General features: G+C 38.0%; 1 protein-coding gene across 1 annotated transcript in view; it reads right to left on the bottom strand.

Annotated features, from left to right (window-relative positions):
• LOC147233518 (uncharacterized) overlaps positions 1 to 22,389 on the bottom strand; it is a 74,068-nt gene that overhangs the window by 22,401 nt on the left and 29,278 nt on the right. The window contains exon 3 of the mRNA XM_086147413.1: positions 8,603 to 8,669. The gene's annotated coding sequence lies outside the window, so the exon portion shown is untranslated. The remainder of the gene's footprint in view (positions 1 to 8,602; positions 8,670 to 22,389) is intronic.

Genomic DNA, 22,389 nt, shown 5'->3' with positions numbered 1-22,389 from the left:
TTTATACCAATGAGGAGTCTGTTACCATGGCAACTAGCACAGGTCTTACAGGGGTCCTGCAGATGGGGTTGACAGCCTTACCCAACTCCAGAGGAGTCCAGGCAAAACACTCTAAACACACAGAAGTGAATCATAACAGACTCGTATCTAGAAGCATTGTAATGAAGAGAACTTCGCCCCCATCAAGAGCGTACCACTAGAGTGACTACGTTCAAATAGCACATGTACCCTCTACCGAGAAAACACACAATGTTGCTTCATAAACAAGATTAGTGTGGGGCCCTTCTAGGCTTGGTAGCCTCGCTAAAGAGATTCATCATCATCAAGCAGCTGCAGCTAATTTCATCACAGCAAATCATCGCTGAGGCTCCTTTCACCTCCCTCTCCAGCTCTCATACAATTTCTTGTCCTTTTGCAAACATTTGCTCGTAGTTCCTCATCTATTTTCCTCTTTCTTCTTTGCACCTCCATGCAACCGATCCTTGTGGAATTTCTCGCTAACAATACGCATGTAAGTTTGGACAAACTTGTCAAAATATTTGCAATTAACACAACAATAAGTCCGTATTCACTTTGCAGGGGAATGAAATTGGTGGGAAATTCGGTCCCTTTAATGAGACACGCTTTGGAAAATTCTGGGGTGGTCTGAGACAAGAGCCTTCTTTGTCATTGCTCTCATTTTTTTTTTTTTTTTGGTTGTCATCAATCATCATGTTTTTTACTGTTGACTTTTTCAAAGAAACTAAATCAATTCATAAGCAGAAATCTAAAACAGTTGTTGCTCCTTTGTGTCCGTCCGTCTTCCTGTTTCTCTTCCTGTCCTCCCCTGCGGGGTTGCATGACACCGTACTCATAGCAGTTACGGCTAATGTCTTCTGCTGCGGTGGGAAGACATTCGACTCAAAGGAGAAAGGATGAAAAGGGAGAAGGAGGGGGAGTAGAGAGACCCACTGACACTAGAAGATACTGGGCCAAACTGTCTGAGACTGAAAATCTCAGCCCAGGGCTCATCGGCAAGTCTGGTCCCAGCTGTTACCGAGGGAGGAAACTGGTACTCATGACAGCCAGATTGCGCCGATGACGGCTTCCAGTTACATTGACCTTAAATGTTGTTTTGGCAACTTCATGCTCCATGTGACACCCAGACTGAGCCGTGATAGGGCCACCAGACACCTTAGCTACTTACATAAAGCCACCCCAGTAGCTACTGCAAGCAGCTTAAACCTTTACTCTGGCATATCAAAACAATTACATCGAAAGGGTTCCCGTAATTTGAGATTCTTTTATTGACAATAACTGATCCCAAACATACAGTATTGGCATACCTTGGTAGCATCTTATATATTTAATTTGTAAATTGCCTCAAAGGATTGCTACTTATGATGCTCGGCAGGTACCCAGCTAGACAAAAAAAGATGTTTAGATCGTGATATTAAGTGACATATAAGTTGTGATCTAAATGTCAGGGTGTTTACGCTTCATCATGTTTAGGCTTTTGAAAATATATTGTTATATAACTAAAAGTCAAACTCAAATATCTAAATGTTAACATTTTCACAGCATAACATTTTAGTTGTTTTGTACATGGATTTGTGACAGACTCATTTGCAAATTTGGTGTTGTGTCAGTATTAAATTGGAATTTTGGAAAGAAAAACACTATCCTCCAGACCCCTGGGTGTGACTCCCCTCCAGTCCTTCCTCACTTTCCAAGCATCCCGGTCATTCTCATCCTGCTAATATGATCAGACACCCTCCCATGACTCCCTGCTAGTTCTTTATCAGTATTATTTTGTTAGACTGATAGGAAAAAAGGTATTTATCAATGTTACAGGAGTACCCAGAACACACACACACATATATATATCTATATGTAGAGAGAGATATATAGTATGTATACCCATGTTTGAGTGTGTGTTATTTGACAGTAGGAAATTCCAACACTGTCATAAAAAATTGACTGTGAACCTGGAGCTGAACCACCCGCCTTATAGCTATATATCACTTTTAATCTACCGACCAGCCAATTACAAGCCCAGCATGAGGCAATGGCATCTTAATCTTGAAAAAGGGGTTGTATCAACAGAAGTAGGAGTCAAAAAGGACTGTCAAATCTGTTTATGTCTTGGGACTGGTTGTCTTAAATCGGACATGCCAGTGTGATGTCCCGCAGAGACAAAGATGAGAAGGTGTGGCAGCGGCCCGGGGCTTGTCTGACTTCCTCTGGGCTTCATTGTCTCCTCGCCCTCCTTTTTGTGCTTCATCTTTGAGGTCGGTGACCCCATGCGACCCCACCTTATAGTCCCTGTGAGCCTCCCGAGTGCCAACTCCACCCCATCCTGTCCCTAATCCGACCTCACGTCCCTCCCCATCTGCCCTGCTCCCCCCTCAACTCTATGCCAATCTGGGTCACTCATCACGCCTCCATGGAGCGCCACTAACGTCGGAATGTCACCATCCATTTAGGAGGGAGGATGGAATCTCTGGCAGCCAGGCTCAGTAGGCCAACCTGGCCTTAATCCTTTGTGTGTGTGTGTGTGTGTGTGTGTGCATGGATGTGTCTGTATGCGTGCACGCACATGTGTGTGTGTGTTTGAAAACCAGTTTTCATATGGATCAACAACGTCCTCAATTCAAGGTGTCTTATTCTAATTAGTATGAGGACTTTGTATTAAACATAAGTTAATAACTTCTAGAAAGGTGTCCACGTCAATCTTGATAACCAGATTTCTCCTTCAGAAAAGAAGTAATATACATAATTATCACCCGGTAATCACAACCTTTAGAGGGTTGGTGTAGTGTAGTGTAAGTGTAAGAATAGCAGAGACCCAAAGAGGACATACAGTTATTTGTTGTGAGAGAAGAGGATGCAGAGAAGGGTTAAACTGGGGCAAATGATTTGCTGTGGTGACCCCTGAAGGGCCCAGCCAAAAGGATTGGAGGAAGTAGACTAATGCCATTTGTGTCTTTATCAAGGCGGCCAAATTTTTAAGTGATGAAAAAAAAAAAAAAAAAAGAACAGAAAAAATATTCAAAATTTAATTTAATTTTAAATTCAATTTAATGGTCAGAGCAAAGACAGTATGCCCAATTTTTTGTGCGAAAATAGCTTTTATTTAATTTGCAAAACAATTTAAATAAGAATAGAATCAAGTTAATCATCATCATGTTTCATTCATTTGTGTGGCGGCTTCAAAATGTTGCTGCAGACCTAAATTTCTAAAGAGTATACAGTCACCTCAAAACACAGTTTGAGAATTCTGATTAGACTTTACACAAGATATTTGAGAATATTTCCACAGAACCTGCTTTGGGCCCAAGGTAACTTTATTCTTGTAACTTAAAGTAACTATTATGGAGCGAGATGCTGTGGATTCTTATAGTCAGCCAACATATGGTTGAAGGAAACCAGGAGGACAAACAAGACTGGGCAGACCTGAAGTCAAATCCTGAATCCAAAACTCCCGCTTGCCTGTGGCAAAGAGGGGATTATGTTTCATTGACTCAGCAAGACATATGGGGGGACTGAGGCGTAATGTTTACTGCATTCAACTGTGAATGATAGTGAACACCAGCATGACAAGCACATACAGATACACACCCTGGGCTGATTCTACTCTCTACAGATTAACTACCGTAATGGTAGTGATATAGATGCCCTGAGATCATGGTGCAGTTTGCATCCACATTTGCCAGGATTTATTGTATTATATTTCAAACGAAGTGTGGGTGTTCATAACATTTAAATGAATTTTGTTATTCGGATGAGAAAAGGGCAGTTTCTCTTTATTTCAGATGTGAAAAGAAGTCATTGTATTGTAAGGGGCTTTCAAGAGCAACAAATTTCATAGAATAAAAATGGTGAGGTCCAAGTAAGAGCAGAATTGTGAAAGGGGCCATATAATCAAGTATTATTTGTTGTGAGTAATAGCTTGCTGCAGATCTATTAATCTGTGCGACTGTACAGTTTTGGTATTTTCCTTTTGTAAAATATGCCAAATATGTACAAACAAATGTAGTTTGAATTCTCCACCTATGAACAGAAATGTTATTTTTCTGTTGTACCAATATTCAGAGATACTTTTTTAAGGATATTGGTTTGGAATAGCTATTCTTCAGATTGAAAGGGACAAAAATCACCCTTGATCAATATGATTGTTGGGTCCATCACCTTTATTAACTCACATTGATGGAACTGGATATTACTTAACTGAAGTAATGCAGAATAAGTAAATCATATTTCAGGATAATGGCAATTGTCCCCATCAGACATAAACCACAGCATGTTCCACTGAGAAAGTGTGAAAGTGATAACACTCTATAAATCTCCAGGGGTTACTTTTAATTTGAAACTATAAACTGACTGTTTCCTTCCTAAAAAAGAAATGACCGATCTGAATGTCCGCTACCGTTTGGTTTCAAATACAAATGATTTTTGACTTATTGCTTTCAGGTCCCCCATCAACTGAAGACATTTTCTTGGAAAACATAAGCCCCACCCATACTGACGTCACTGTTCCCATGGTGATGTGCACACTGAACTGGGAGTGCCAAATTGTTTACAGTGAATACAACATGCACTGAGTGGACTTCGACCATGTTATGGATGCTGAAATAGGTCATCGGATCCTGCGGGCCCGGCCTTCGGGGATCATTCAATGCACACAAATTGGAGCCAAGCCATTTACATTCATCAATACTCTGATATCTGTTTGCTGGCCAGGCTATTTGTGTCGTTTTAGGCTTTCATGCTGGTGCTGGTGAGGTTTACTTTTCGATTGTTCATGCGGACTGCTGAATGATCTTTTTTCTACAATACCTACTGTACCATAAACCAACCGAAAATAATTTTCCCCAATTCAAACAATGACAATAACTTTCTTAAATGCTTTTTTTTATAAAAAAAAATTAACATAGATGGGATTTAATATATTGTCAATATGTCTATGTATATCATATCAAATATGATATACATACATATACATATACAACCCTGTTGTCATACTCTACTTTCACTATATAATGCTACTACTAAATAATACTATATATCTAAAAATGTAGAAATGTTACAGTTTTTTGCCCACATGACATCCGAAAAATATTTTTTTCTTAATTACAACTTTTTCTTCAAAATCATGAAGCTAAAATTGGCTAAAATACAATAAATTAAGGAATGAATAACTAGGCAAATACGTGCAAAAGGAGTGGAAAATTCCATGAAAATTAGGAGAATTTTCACAAAAATTGGCAAGAATTATATCATGACTAATTTCACTGAGGTAAAACTATGACCTACTCTTTCGCAAAGGGTAAAGAAAATTAGGGCTTTCTTCTTCACTCAAATTACATGGAGTGAGCAATGTTAAAGAAAGATAAAGCTAAAGATACAAGGTTGAAAGGCTGCAGTCATTACTTGTCCCTAAGTTCCAAAGTTATGGAGAAAAACATACAAAATGCTCAACCCAGTGTTATGCTGTTCAGTTATAAACAAACTTTGAAGAACATCTCAATCCAAATTAAATTCAATTAAGACTCCAAATATTCTCATTCCTTAGATTTCACAGGTGAAGGAGAAGTAAATGAAACAGCTCCAACCTCAACATGCACCAACAAATCTGTTGAAATGATTCAGTCGACAAGTGACTCGGAGCCACAACGACCAATTGCATTATTTGTAAAATAGGATTATGGACCATTTTTATCTGCCGCATCATATAAAAGCGACTGCTCATTTACTGGTTGTCCTTCCAGTTGTTTTAAATGTCACTATAAAACATTTGTCCTTTGGGCTTCGCCTCTCAAAAGCCCCTACATTTCACAATTTCCCATCTTTCAAAGCCATCCTTTACTTGCCTCCCACATTCTAGCCTCAAACACACCCCTCCAGTGATGCTCTCGAAAGCGGCCACGAATCCAAAAGTCAGGAAAAAAATACAATACAAAACACAGAAAAACAAGCTTGGTAGCAAACACATCGCTCACATGCTAACTATAGCCACACAAACAAAATACTACTTTGAAACATCCAATGCCGCATCTACATTTAGCTACTCTTGCACTGTAATGCCACTTCCTTTTCTGTGTAATGATTACACAAGATTGCAGTTTCAAAGTTAATGACTGCTTCTGTAAGAGAAAAAGAACTGGGATGACATCAACGTATATCGCCACCCCCTCGTCCTCATGCATGTTGCTGAGTATAATTCACCCGCTATTATACATCCATGGATGGCCAGACTAATCATCCGGCTGAGTGCAGCCACTTAGATCCTACTCGCAGGGCCTCATGAGTCATGGGAAAAGTGAGTGCGAAATGTCATGTTGGGGTTCAAGCAGAACAAAATCTACCATCTGGCAGGGCTTCATGTTTTAGCTATTTATTTGGCTTTGTAGGTGTGAGAAAAATCGCCCTTCAGCTGCCATATGCGGTTTTGGGTTTCAAAAATGTGAGTGACACCATGGATGGCTCCTAATGGAGAAAACCCTTCACCTCCTGGAAAAAGGGTGTGTGCAAACTACATCTTGGGCTGCAGCAAAAACTGTACATTTAAAATCCAATAATAAGCTTTTTTTTTTTTTCTTTTTGATAGCGATGCCTTATACTAATAGTAATATTTTGAAACGTACATACAGGACATTGTGGGTAAGATACGCAATATAAAAAAAAAACAAAAAAATCACCAGGCCATACACAAGAAGTTACTTAATTAATTACACTTGGTTATTTGCTGCTGATTTTCTTGCAGATTTTAAGCTGTCAGCAATCAATGAAAGTAATTTTCAGCTTTTGACTTTTGGAATTTTTATGCGATGTTTAGCTGGAGGCGGTGATTAGTATCTCCACATCACAGCAAGAAGATGCTGTGGTTCAATCCCAACAGGGGGCCTTTCTACGTTGAGTTTTGATGTTTCCCCCCCCCGTGTGGGCGCGGTCGTCCTCCTGATTCTCCGGTTTCCTCCCACAGCACAACAACGTGCAGTAAAACAATGGGGACCCTAAGTTGCCCAGACATATGAATGAGCAGGTTGTATGTCTCAACACGCGACCTCGCTGATCGTCGAGGGACCCGTTTGGAGCGAATTTCATACGATGACTGCAAGGACAGACTCCAGACCCCATCACCACCTCCAACACCCTCCCCTGATTACAGGATAAATGGTACAGATAATAAAGGAATAGTTAGCTGAATTTTCTGAATTCAGTTGAAGTGAAGAACTCTGAACAATATATAGGTGATAAGACAGAATGAGCATTATTGATGAAGGTGCTTTTTCCTACAGGCCAAGTATATCTGATGTTAGTCAAACAATACAAGGCTATGGGACACACGTTACGTGTTAAAATACAGACAGACTAGATAAATGTACAGCCACAGAATATATATTATCCTAAGGAGATGCTTGTATTTTTTGTTTTATTCTTTCCATGTGTTCCTTTGAAATGCTTGAACAGATGACATGAGGAATCCACTTTTCCAACCCCTTCATAGATAGCGGGCCATACTGCCCATACCAACGAACTTCATTCACAGATGAACTGTTATGATTCATAAGAATGAAGAAACGTTCTTTTAACTCCAAAAATGAAAAAAAAAAAAAGGGAAGAACACCGGTCTATATAAACTATATATTTCAGGCCCTGCTCTCAGGACTTGGAATCTAAATTTGACACTATCTATCCATGGTCTGCCGCATATCCTGCACTCAGGGTCGCTGGAGCATATCCCAGCTGACCAGGCCTGGACTGGTTGCCAGTCAATGGCAGGGTCACATATACAGGACTTTCTCAAAAAATTAGAATATTGTGTTAAGTTCTTTATTTTCTGTAATGCGATTACAAAAACAAAAATGTCATACATTCTGGATTCATTGCAAATCAACTGAAATATTGCAAGTCTTTTATTATTTTAATATTGCTTATTATGGCTTACATCTTAAGAAAACTCAAAAATCCTATCTCAAGATATTAGAATATCATGAAAAAGTTTTTTTTTTTTTTTTTTTTTTTAACTGCATTACAGAAGATAAAGAACTTTATCACAATATTCTAATTTTCTGAGACAGTCCTGTACAGACAGACAACCATTCAATCACTAATTTTGGGACATTTTTCCAATTTTTTGCAATTACGTTTTTGGACTGTGGGAGGAAACCCAGGCAGACATGGGGAGAACATGCAAACTCCACAAAGAAAAGGTCCCGTTGTCGAAATTAAACCTTGGTGCTTTGAGGCCAAGACACTAACCACTGTGCCACCACGCCACCCTCAACCCGACATGACTGCTTTTAATTAAGACGTTTATCCAGTGTCTCAAGATAGTGTACTGCATTTTAAAGTAAGATTTAAGGACCAATAAATCCCCTCTTTTTGTATTTCAGTCATTTTTATTTAGCTATTTGCAATTTCTCAAAATCCTTTTAATTGATGATTACTGTTAAATTGTTGTAGTTTCAATACACAGAAAAATAAACCACTTCCAAAAAAAACACAATAAACTTAATTACGCATTAATGATCCCACAAGACATTTTTGATCCCGTTTCAGTGTATTAGTTTATAAACTTTCTATTTGTTTTGAACTGATTGGTCTTCTGGTTGCTTACCTGGCTTCAAAATCTCTTCACTGATGAACAGAATTGAGATGCGACGAAGTGACGACTCTGCTCAAATCTGCATGAAACAAGAAAAGGGGCACATCATAAGTTAATTCACTTGTATTCTGCTGCTCAAAAGCACACATTTACCCCTGAAGGCAGAGAAGCTTGTGGAGTTTCAGGTAAGAAATGAAAAGATCTAAAAACTGAAAGCTGATTTATGTAATGTAAAATGCACCTTATCATATATTTAGTGGCCATATAAATCAATTTCAAAAATATCCATCCATAAGTAATATATTTTGAATAAATATTTAATAAACAGAATTTTTTTTAGATAATTACCCTTCAGACCACTAAGAAGTCACTGTATGATTTATTTTTTTCTACCCGTTACTTTTTTCCCCTTAGCATTCCTTATACTAATACTTTGAGGTAATTTAAAAAGATTTAGATAAAAAATAATGCATCCCCAGCGGATCACAGACCAATGCCTCCCTTAGCCGTTCCCAAGCTTGAATAAAAAGACAAAAGACAAAAAAAAATCATTTTTAATAATTTTACAGGCTTACAATATCTTATTTGCTCTGCATTCAAAACATCTATTTGTAGTATATATACAGTATATTGATATATATATATATATGGACACAGATAATACTCAAATCCTTAGAAGGAATCCTTACTCTAATTCACATTCACATTTTCCCACTTTAGGTCCTGAATTTAATGTGGGTTCTAATGAGACATTTTTTTATCTCTATCTACTGTTGGACGAGGTGATGCGTGAACCATGTGTGTTCGCAGCTTAGTTCCATCACCTACAGTCTGCCAGCCACAGTAATCCTAGATTCAGTGTGCTGGCCTTCTTGTCTTCTAAGCTGCTGCTGTTGGGCTGCACACAACAACAGCTACAACAATAACAAAAACAATCTAATCTACGGTATTTGGCTGGGCATGAGCTTGTGCAAATGGTTACACAAACCCTGTTATCACAAGACTGGCATGCATATTAGCGTAATCTCATTACATACGTGCATTTTTTATATTGTGATTCATTTTTAATTTCAAGCATTTTAACCCCACCCCCGAGTCAAAATATGTCTTTTCTTAGATAGCAACTTCTTTCTAGTAGCTTTTAATCTTTATTTATATTTTCATCTGATTTCCACTTCTCTTCATGATTATCTTATTTGTGTCTGATTGAACTCACATTTGTAAATAAAATATATATATATATATTTTGTCATGGTAAAATCTTCTGCTTAATCAATATTGATTCTGATATCTACAATATGACGTATTTACTCTGCTGCTGGCATGCACCATGTTGTGTGACTTTATCAGCATTAAAACTCAATTTAGAGATTGCGTTCAGGGCTACTGTTCCTACTCTTAAAAATGCCTTTTTTTCTGTATTTCCCTCTGTTGTGTTAAAGGATGAATGTCCAGAGTTTTCACACTAGAGCATTTTTTTCACCTCAGTCGATTGAAATGGTCATTTTCTCTGAGCTCACTTAATATCTTAGAATCTGAGGACCCGGGAGCGAGATTAATGGCAAAACAGATGTTGAGGCCATTCTAATATTCAGCAAACACAGATATCACAAGGAAACTTGACTCCCCCAGGCCCAAACACAATCATGTTTTTGTAATGAGTGTAGCATCTTGTTTGGGAAATTTGAATCATCTTCGTGACTGTTATAGAAACACAAGAGGATAAATGCCCCCTCTCTGTGTGCAGTGGGCAGCAAAAAGCCTAAATTCTGCTGGCTAGCTTTTCAGAATGAAAGGGAGTCTATGCAAATGGCAGCCTACTTCTGTCAAAAGTCACCAAATACTCATTCCAACAATTCCAAGTTCATGTGAATGTAGAAACTGTTCTCTTAAAAATAAATTAAAAAAAAAATTCAAAGTGAAATGTATATTATTGGTTATCAATAACATGATTCGAGAAATGCTTCACTCCAAAAAACACAATAACCAATTTCGACATATCAATATCATATCAAGTAAAGACACACAGGATTCACCACCCTTCTACGGATGTGTTGGTTAGAATTATTAGGGATAAACATGACGATGACAAAAAGGAAAAAAAGGGAAAGGGAAATAAGACCAGTTTTGCATAAGCACTTTCTGACACTCGGTTTACGCTGGCAGCTACACATTTTAATATGTTGACCCCTTTCTGAAAACATTTGCAGTACAAGAAGCAGCAAATTTGGTAAGACATACCCACACATACCTACTGCCTTCCCTGCAGCATCAAAACACTAAACAGCATTAAAATGTATTATTGCTAAAGCTTCAGGGAAAAACGTGTTACAAAAAAAACTGCAGCCCTGTATAATTATGGAGAACTTATTACGAGAGTATTATTGAATCTCCTCCTGTGAACTCTTAAGTCATGCATCAATTCCAAAACTGTACATTCACATCAACAAATAGCCAATAAGGGATGCGTTGTTGGATTGGTCCGCTGGGAGGCTGAGCGTCTGCTGAGTTGGAGCTGGGGACAATCATAAAGAGACAGACGCTGAGTTTTTTCTGTGCTTTAGGATTGTCAGGAGCTGGAGTTACATCCCGTTAACATCAAAACACAGTAAAAGGAGGCTGATAGGCCGTCGGGGGGTCTTTTTCACTGAGAAAAAAGGGATGAGGAGCGATGAGACAGACAGAAAAGAGAGAGCAGAGCTGAAATTCCACAGAGAGCGAGATGACTGATTTGTTTGAAAAGGAAAATGAGAAGACTTAAAGTGAGGAATAATGAAAATACAAAACTCTATGGTCCTTTTTTATATCTTTCTATTAATATCTCAACTGTATAAAAACTTTTAAGGCAAAACGTATTGAAAACTGGAGATGTGTCATCTATTTTGATTTGTCTATGTAATTGATAATTCTGTTTTTCTAATATCTGTTTTTTTTTTTTATTTGTCTGAAAAAAATTAAATGAAAGAAAACATAAGAAAATGGCAACAAATGCTGTTCAGTGTCCGCCAAAGATTGAGTTGGCAAAATCCAATCTAGACAGCCCACAAGAGAAAAATAGTCACAACCACTGAGTTGGAATTAGATTTTTCTTTCCTGTCTGTTAAGTAGTGTTATACAAAGTGTTATACAAAATACAAAGCTCCTTTTTTCAATGAACGGACCTAAAAAATAATTAAGACAAGATTATTATAAAAGAAAGAAATCTGAAAATGGACATTCAAAAAGGAAGATAACTCTAGAATACAGAAATAAGTGTTTCTTTTGCTGAATAATTGCTGAATAAAAGAGACAATAGTAAATAATAATAAAAATAATAATTCTAATTACAAGTATTTGCTGCTTTAGGAAAGATAAGATCACTCACAAGTCTTGATTTTAATGCCGTTGTTGACGGATACTGTTCAAAAAGGGCACGCAGTGGTTAAAGGTTATTCTAAAGTGAGCCCAAGAGAAAGATGAAGAGGACAAGAGTAAAACACAGACAGACAACCAGGAACCTGGGGTCACACAGGAAGTTATGTCTCATCTGGGTGAAGGCAAAGAAAGAAGGGATTAGGAGTGAGCAAGATAACTAGAAGTTCCCGGCCACCCTAAAAAAATAAATGTGATAAGAATAGAAACCCTCTTTAGTGCCACATTTGGCAGTTAGTCTGCTGTTATAAAACTACATTCATAGTTTGCACAAGCAAACTATGAATGTCTTGTTATATGACCAGAGATCTTTGGATGGAGGTAATCAAAATGGTTTTATTATATTACTGCAGCTGTCATATTCTAACACTCATGGATTGACATCTTTGCAGTCGTCACTTAGCCAGTCTCCCAATTACCTCCAGCGCACATCTTTTGGTTGATTTCGTGGATGAACAATAATAGAGTGAATTTTCAAGCTTGGACAAACAAGCAATCCCTTGAAAGGAAGAGCGCAGTCAACTAGGCTTTTCAGTCCGTCCTGACACCAGGCTCGACCTGCGTGTTCCTCCCAGGAGGACGAAGGCCAAATGGGTCAAACAGAAGGCAAAGGAGGGCGGAAAGAAAAGACGGGAGGGACCAATGGGGAGGAGGTAGGGATCTGACCTAATCCGCAGATTTGACTTCATCATAAGAGATAAGGCAGGCAGGAAATGAATCCTAATCTCAGCAGTAGGCAAAAAGGCCAGGAAAGCATCTTTATACTTCAAAGAAATAAGCCAAAAGAAGAGATCAAGTGGGAAAATTTAGGAAAGGTAATTCCAGAATTATCTACCGAAAGGTCAAGCTCTCTGTATTAGTGGCAATTTTTCATTTATGTCTCATTAATCGGCCTTAATAATCAATTATCTAAATATCTAAATCATCTTATCCTCGTATGTCCCAGTCCGCACACATCCTGCCTATTTTTGTTTATTTATTTCATTCATTACTATTTATTTTTGTCACTCTATTTATATTGTTGTTTAGTTCTAGTTGTGTATTTTTAACCCTCACTGTTCTTTGATGTTGCCAACTGTCATCCCTGATGTTGTTGTTGTTGTTGTTGTCTGTTGTCTATTTATCTGCTGTCTATTTATTCATGGGTTTTGGGTTTTATTTATTTATTTTTTGTCTTGCTATTGCCTGTCCTCTGCCTTTCTGTTCATATTTATATTCATATTTATTTTCTTTTTTTGTCACGCTGCAATGACAAAGGAATTTCCCCTATGGGCATCAATAAAGTTTATTTTGTCTTATCTTAAATATGATTTCAAACTGTATTTAGAAGGCATACCAAACAGCTGCACCTGTCACATCTTGTATGAGGGTGATATTTGACAAAGGGACCTAAACTTACGTCAAACAAAACAGATAGATAGATGGATAGATGGATGGATAGATAGATAGATAGATAGATAGATAGATAGATAGATAGATAGATAGATAGATAGATAGATAGATAGATAGATAGATAGATAGATAGATAGATAGATAGATAGATAGATAGATAGATAGATAGATAGATAGATAGATAGATGGATGGATGGATGGATGGATGGATGGATGGATGGATGGATGGATGGATGGATGGATGGATGGATGGATGGATGGATGGATGGATGGATGGATGGATGGATGGATGGATGGATGGATAGATAGATAGATAGATAGATAGATAGATAGATAGATAGATAGATAGATAGATAGATAGATAGATAGATAGATAGATAGATAGATAGATAGATAGATAGATAGATAGATAGATAGATAGATAGATAGATAGATAGATAGATAGATGGATGGATGGATGGATGGATGGATGGATGGATGGATGGATGGATGGATGGATGGATGGATGGATGGATAGATAGATAGATAGATAGATAGATAGATAGATAGATAGATAGATAGATAGATAGGGTAGATAGGGTAGATAGATAGATAGATAGATAGATAGATAGATAGATAGATAGATAGATAGATAGATAGATAGATAGATAGATAGATAGATAGATAGATAGATAGATCTTTTTTTACACATGCACAGGTGTAGTGGGGAGAAATGATTTGAGATAGAACCATATTCACTTACACATGGAAAATATAAAATATATTTCTGGCATACATGGTCTTCCTTTATTTTGTTGCCATTCTGGGTCATTGAGTTCTCCTCTTGTGAGCCATTTCTGAGAGTGTATTAGAGGCTTCCTGCATGAACAATATTTCCCAGACCAGACCAGAATGATCATCCCCTTACTATACAGTAATGAGAGTTAAATGACATGTTTTGCTTCTTACAAGATTTATGACAGAAGGCTTTAAAATAATGGATGAATTGGATAAATTGTACAGTCAACTGACCAATATCTAAACAAAACCCTTTGAGGATTTTTTGACTGTAACAAAATAATATATACATGAAGAAAAAACACTGACGCTGCTCTAACAAAACATTATTTTTACCAATCCCGAAAGCAAGCAATAAAAGTGTCAAATGCTGAAATAAAGAGGAGCCAACAGGACTTTAATAGCCTGGTTTGTTTCTTAAGGTACTTAATTCATCAACAAAACCCTACTTTCCTGAGGTCAGTGATTCTGGCTGAACCCCATTGAGTTAAGTCACCTGCGCCACTGAACGGCTCTTAAAAATTTCAACCAGAGCATGACTGCATCGTCTACCGTTCCTGCTGCCGATCGCCAACATTCTTAAAGAACATGTGGAATGAAACGCTTGCATGTTATCAGTGGATTACATGGGGGGTGGATCCGCTGTTATCGCTCCCATTGGAATACTCGAGGCAGCATGGTGGCACAATGGTAAGAACAATTGCCTGCAAACAGAATCTCAGTTTCCAGCTGTGGCCCTGGAGTTTGCAATTTATTCTGAACACTCTTTCACACAAAGACCAGGATGCCAGATGTATAAACACTGCATACTCAGAAAAAATACATGTGTTGACATTAACATGATAGTGGGGCTTCACAGGTTTTAATTAGATTTTCCCTGATTCTGTTTCCTTTTGGTGAACAGTAGTACTCTATTTATAAATTATATTGTTCAGCAAAATATTTGGTTTGCTCTTTCTCATACACAAATGTGATTTCAGATGACTGACTAATGGCTTTTTATTCCAGAGTATCTCTTAACTGTGGGACAAAACAAGCTCTTAATGGATGTGTTGATGCCAAGACATTTGGTCTGATAATACTTGACTTAGTTCATTCATAACCTCCTCAGGAAGTATAAAATTCAGAACAAATAGACACATTTAATACACATAATCAGGGGTCAGCAAACTTTAACACCCAAAGAGCCATTTGGACCCGGTTTCCACTGAAAAGAAAACACTGGGAGCCGCAATTACTTTTCGACGTCTAAAATAAAGGTACCACTGTATATATTGCTTTTTCTTACCTTTACACTTTGTATAAACAACTATAGTGTGTCGCTTATGTAACGGCTTTTTGCGGATGTACCGGCTTCTGCGAGTGTGACGTTTATTTTGAGCGCCGAAAAATAATAAATATAATTTTATTTTAATATTTCCATATCACAATAATCTTCCCAGTTAGAACTAAAATGAGAAAAAGGAACTAACACAAAAAAAATGGTCATCAATTAAATACTTAGAATTTATTTTTCCAAGCCACTCGCAGCCGCAGTGTAAGTATAAAAGAGCCGCGGGTTTCCGACCCCTGCACACGATGCTTGATAACCAATAAGTACTTCAAACAAACAGACATAGCTGCAAATGGCATTCAAATACAGTCTCTTTAAAAATTCATTCATAACTAGCGTTCCTATTTCCTTCCACCTTATTAGTTTTCATGAATAAAAACAGATTTACTCCTTTTCTGTCATCAACTCTACTGGAGTTACCACAAAATATCTGGCTCCTTATCGACAGCAGCTTTGTAAAGTACCTTGTGAGAGACTTGGAATTACACATTGGGTCATTAAAATGCTTTTTTTTTCATCTGTTTTGGAAGGAAAAGTTTTGATAGATGCATGTTTTGGCCATTTTTCTTTATGAAATAAATAGAATAGATACATCTGAAAAAAGGGAATCTTACCTAGTGACATTTCTTATTGATTTGTTTCATCCATCATGGTAAATCAAATTGATTGGAAAAAAAAATGAAAATGTAAAAGCAAAGGCAACGAAAAAAGTGAATACAATTAAAAACTTGAATAAATATATTTGGATGCGTTATTGAAAGTTTGTATTGGTACATGTGTGTTTGGATATTGGTCTTTGAGGTGGTGCCGGGTGGAGTTGGGTTGGTTAAGGGCTTCTTACATCTGAACTAAATCAAGGCTGGTTATCTGTATAGAAAAGGATAAGTGAAGGGGACGTTCGAGAGACTGAACTCCATGTAAAGGACGTTGGCACCCATAGGTCTAGCTGACTATCCCTGGCTGTCTTGGGTGTTTTGGTCCAACCAAAAGATCCACTAATTCTAACCCGGCCACTGCTTAGACGCTTCCCCTTCCTCTTTTTTTTTATTTGGCCATCGCCCCAATTCCTCATCTATAATTAACACTGACAGCAACCTTCTCCCCTCAGATGACACACACACACGCACAAACAAACACACACACACATACACCCCTTGGGCGAGCACAAACAGACAAATACACAAACAAAGTCATTGTCAAGGTGAGGGGTATTTAAAAGGGATGCATGTATCATATTTATACATCGGTTATACACATACGCAACAGGAACAAAGACATATTTTCATGCCAAAGTCGAAACAATAAGGCTTATAAATTACTAATCTCACTTGAAAAGAATGACAGAGATTAGATTTGTCACATGATAACCACTGAGCCTTTCTGCTGATTCATTATCTTTGTCACTGAATGTGAGGCACTGAGTAATGGTGATACGCTTTTCTTTTCTAATCAAAGTCTACACGTCGTCCTGGACTCCTTCAGGCAATCTGCCGGTTATCTGTTCGACCTGACAGGTGCAAAGCGATAGAAGGCAGTTTCGCAATTCATTTAGAGGACAGACGGATCCATGAAGTTCTGTAGCGACAACGGCTCGATACTTGACTATCGTAAACAGATACATAAACAGTTAGTGCCCAGAAATATTTGGACAGCGACACAATTTTTTTTTATTTTAGCTATTTACAAAATATATATTCAGGATACAATGATATAATCAATATGGGCTTAAAGTCCAGACTCTCAGCTGTAATTTGAGAGCATTCACCTCCAAATTGGAGCAAGGGTTTAGGGGCTCTTTATTACATAGCCACCTCTTTTTCAAGGGACCAAATGTATTGGACAATTGACTCAGAAGGCTGCAAAAAAGAAAAAAAAAAAAAAGGAACAAGGCTGTATGGGCTCTTCCGTCAGTAACATGTCATCAACTAAGCAGTTAAAAGGTCTGGAGTTGATTCCAGGCAGGTATGGTGTTTGCTGTTGCTGTGAACACACAACATTCAGTCAAAGGAGCTCTCAATGGAGGTTAAACTGACCATCCTGAGGCTGAAAAAAGAAGAATAAATCCATCAGAGAGATAGCGGAAATGTTAGGAGTGGCCAAATCAACAGTTTGGTACATTCTGAGAAAAAAGGAGTGTACTGGGGAGCTTGGGAACTCAAAAAGGCCTGGACGTCCACAGAAGACAACAGTGGTGGATGATCGCAGAATCCTTTCCATGGTGAAGAAAAACCCCTTCACAACAGTAACTCAAGTGAAGAACACTCTCCAGGAAGTAGGTGTATCAGTATCTAAGACTACCAGAAAGAGAAGACTTCATTAGAGTAACTACAAAGGATCCACCAAAAGGTGCAAACCATTAATCAGCCTCAAAAATAGAAGGGCCAGAATTGACTTTGGCAAAAAAAAAAAAAAAAAAACAACTGAAAAAGCCAGTTCTGGTACAACATTCTTTGTACAGATGAGACTAAGATCAACCTGTACCAGAATGATGGGAAGAAGAAAGTTACAGAATTGGAACAGCTAATGATCCAGAGCACACCACAGCTTCTGTGAAACATGGTGGATGCAGTGTGATCGCACGGGCATGCATGGCTCAGATTTAGCCGAATCCAGCTAGGTTGATTGGACGGCGCTTCGCGGTACAGATGGATAATGATCCAAAACAAACTCCAAAAGCAACCCGGGAGTTTTTTAAAGCAAAGAAGTGGAATATTCTGAGTCAATCACCAGATCTCAACCCAATCGAGCATGCGACAAAACTTAAGGCAGAAAGACCCAAAAACAAGCAAACAACTGATGACAGCTGCAGTAAAGGCCTGGCAAAGCATCACAAAGGAGGAAACTAAGCGTTTGATGATGCCCATGGGTTCCAGACTTTGGCCAGTCATTGACTGCAAACAATTCTCAACAAAATATTGAAAAGCAACATTTTATTTAGGCTTATTTTTATTTGCCCAATTACTTTTGAGCCCCTGCAATGAGGAGCGTTTGTATCATGTTTTTGTTCAACCCCTTGAATTAAATTTTAAAATCTTCACTTCAATTCTATTGTAGTTGTTTCATTTCAAATCCAATGCGGTGGCATGCAGAGCCCAACTCATGAAGATTTTGTCACTGTCCAAACATTTCTGGGCCTAACTGTACATAAGCAGTAAATATTGTCTTTACCCCTTGTTTTGGGAAGAAAAATAAGAATCCAATAATGGCCCCATATTTCATCACCGAAATATATCAACAGCTACTTAAGGCACTTAAATTGTACTTCAGTTCTAATTGTTGTATTGTATGTATGTATACACTATTTTACTTGTTCATGTTTTTGCTCAGTGTTAGAAATGTTTCAATGCATGTTCATTTTAATGAGTTTGAGCAGTGTGTTTGCTTGCAAGTCAGTGTTTGTATTAACAGGAACTGTTTCTATGTGTGCAAGGACAACCACCGTCTTACCTCCGGGACACAAGCAGAACATAATGGGTGTATAAAAATCGGACTATGCATGCAAAATCAAACATTCTCTGCCCATCATCATATCCATAAACTCTGACACATGCATGCAGCACTTTTGCATACTAAGTTACACAAACCAGCCTGACCAGGTGCAGGTCAGCAGCTGTACTTAGGAGACAAGACAGGTGGGAGAACAATTTTTATTCACACACAAGTAGGTTTTTGGCCTAAGAGCATTCCTCACATCTTCATCTATCAACAAGATGAGTCATAACAGGGCCACTTGGCTTGAATCTAAATGCTCTTAAAGCTTTCTCCCTAAAGAATCCAGAGAACATATGGAGCTTATTTTTTACTGCTACTTTCTTTGGAGATATGTATATTGAAAGCAATTTTATAAAATAGTTAAAAAGAAGAATAAAAATCTCACATCGTGCAAATGTTTACTAATGATTACTAATGATTCCTGATAAGTTCTTAGCTATTCATTTATCTATTTGACAGGGGAAAGAAGGCCAATGCAGGTTTTCAGAACAAATCTATAAATCATTTTGTAACAAAGCCAAACTTGACACTAAAGTTTAACATGTCTATTTTGTTTTTTATTTTCTATTAAAATCGATGCTTTACGCCAGCATTCCGGTTCTGCTATTTTAGTGTGGAGGGTTGGTTGGGAGGCCAATATTTTTCATGAACATGTTTAATATCCTGCTGTCAATACAGAGTCATCTCAGTGGAAATCATTGATCAAATGCTTACAATTGTAACGTTTAGCTCAATTCTCTCCATGAATAATATAATTTTCTTTCATCTCCAATTAAATATTAGTTGGCTCATTCAGGGCACTCTTTCCAATTAACCTGCTGTATGTTTTTGGAAAGTGGAGAACCCAGAGGAAACCCATGCAGACAACATGCAAACTCCACAGAGAAAAGGTCCCCTTGTCGGAAATGAACGAGGATCCTTCGCGCTGTGAAGCCAAAGTGCTAGCAACTGCACCGCCCATACATGACAATGTATTATTTGCCGAAAAGCCATTTTACAAACTCTCACCCTCCACATCAAATACCACTGCCTCTGAATCTCACTTCATTGGCAACAGTTAGACCTCCAGATGTGGGCCCATCAAGTAAAAACACACAGAGGGTTATGCTGTTAAAGTCCGATCTGCCATTGACTCCTCACTTCCCACAAGGCCCCCAAATAGCACGTTTCTCCCTCAACTGATTCAGTGGAGAAAACACCGCAGCACAAGAGGCTGATACTGATGAATGTGCTGCAGCTGCTGACTGGCCAAATGCTTATTAATGAAAAGCAGAACTCTCTCAGGAAGAGTAGCAATGAAAAGCATAAGATTATGGATGAGATTTCTGAACATTGAATCATCAGAGGGTTAGATACAGTATGTTTCCCTGTTCCATTAAGTGTTTTTACTTGTTTTGCCAAAAGAGAGGTACATACTATGCCCACTTTATATATTCAAAAGTACTTTTCATCAGAATCAAAATCAGTCCAGAAGGCTGATAATGTTCACACATGCAAGGAAATTGACTTACAATTTGTACTGATTGAAGGGAAATAATGAGTGAGCAAAAGGAAGTTAACACAATACAAAAATACAAAGTGGAAACTCTCGTGATCTATATTGGAATAATATGACATTTTAGTATACGTACAACAAGCATGAGGGTTGTAATTATTTAATTATTGTTTAATTTTAAGCAATTTATATGTTGTCAAACAATCGGCGGCAGGTTCTACACGTAGACGTGAAGGACGGAAAAAAACAGTCGGTTACAAGCTCATGCCGACAGCTTAATGGGGGGAAAATAAATTCAAGTTAAATGCAAAAGAAGAACAAAGTTGTGTTTTTCAATGAGGCTTTTACTGACTTTGCACAGGCAGGGAGAAAATATTCCTATCCAGCTTTGTGACTCGATGTCCTGCTTCGGAGGGCAAGGCAATAATAGCGCCACATTCCTCTTCAAGACAGAGGTCGGAAATTCCATGTTCTTATTAGGAAAAATCAAATAAAACCACACGTCAACTCTGAGCTCCTCGCTGGAAAACCAGGTACATTTTCTGAACTCCAAGCTAGTCATTTGACTTCTTGTTACTCCAGTCACCCATATCAAGTATGGCAAGAAGAAATGAAAATGTAAACATATTTACTTATATATTTATATTACTCAAAAATTGTTCAGCGTCCAAACTCAAACTCACAGAACTCAAGAAGTGACTTTTCTCACTTTCTCACCAATCACATTCATGTGTAACATGTGCTTGTCTGTCAACATGACAAACCCACTGACATGAAGAAGTCTGGTAAACTTGCTAGGTACAGCTTTGGGAGTTTGACTCCTGAGGACATTTAATATAAACATAATTTTCAAGTTTGACCTTAAATGAAATGTTGTAGCACTCTGGAAAAGGAAGATCCACCCCTGAGTTTAATTTAGAGACGGAAAGTCACAATACGGCGACAGACAAAGTAAAAAAAGGATCCCATATTTTACAACTGGTTGCAGCTTGCCAACGTAAACAACAGCTGCCCTCCTTTTTTTTTTTTTTTTTTTTTTCTTACTTGGCATCTGTGGAACACCTACATCTTTGCTGACCATGATTCAAAAGTCTCAAAGGCTGAAAGACATTATGAATCAGAGACACTGTTGACTCCGAAACAATGTTCCTTTCACCCACAGGCTTTGTTCCGCAAGAGTTGCAACTGTCGCTTAACTGACTGCTAAGGCCGACTTTGTGCCGAAGGATAACTGCACATTGAGAACACAAACTCAACGGGACAGAGTGATACAGACACATGTGAAAGTGAAGAAAGGGGGACAGATGAGGGGCTAAGACTGTGTTTGTGTCCCCAAAAAGCGAGGTCAAGAAAAGGGTAGGAATACTCCCCTTTCCTTCCCTTATACGCCAAGGCAAGTCATCCGAACTTGGATTCCAAAGGAAAAGACAGCTTGCCTGAGAGCTGCACAGCAGCCGTACGGCCAGACAGAGGAAAGGAGGACCGACCACGTCACTGTGGATGTGGCAGACACCCTGATGACGTCTAGCGCTCAGTTACACAAACAAATGTACAGCCAGCTGAAAGAAATTGAAGCAGAAAGCTATGGAGCCCTAGAATACATCCATACTTATACATATTTTTATATATATATAAAAACACATATATATATTCACATATATTCATATATAAACACTCACAAACACACATACCATTTCACAAAAATTTTCAAAGCCTCAATAACTTTTCAATTTGATGTAATAATTCCAGACCATGATACAATTACTAAACAATGACACTAAATTACTTTAAGTAACACAAAAAATGGAATAGAAATGTAAATTCCGAATCAAAGGTGGATGAGCTACCAATCTAGCCCCAGGGGAAACACATGGAGACTGAAGAAAATTCAGATTATTG

The sequence above is a fragment of the Fistularia commersonii genome, chromosome 6, assembly GCF_037954325.1.
Source record: "Fistularia commersonii isolate RoL2024-O1a breed Wild chromosome 6, RoL_Fcom_v1.0, whole genome shotgun sequence".
Classification (NCBI taxonomy): Eukaryota; Metazoa; Chordata; class Actinopteri; order Syngnathiformes; family Fistulariidae; genus Fistularia; species Fistularia commersonii.
This window is presented reverse-complemented; position numbering and strand designations above follow the sequence as displayed.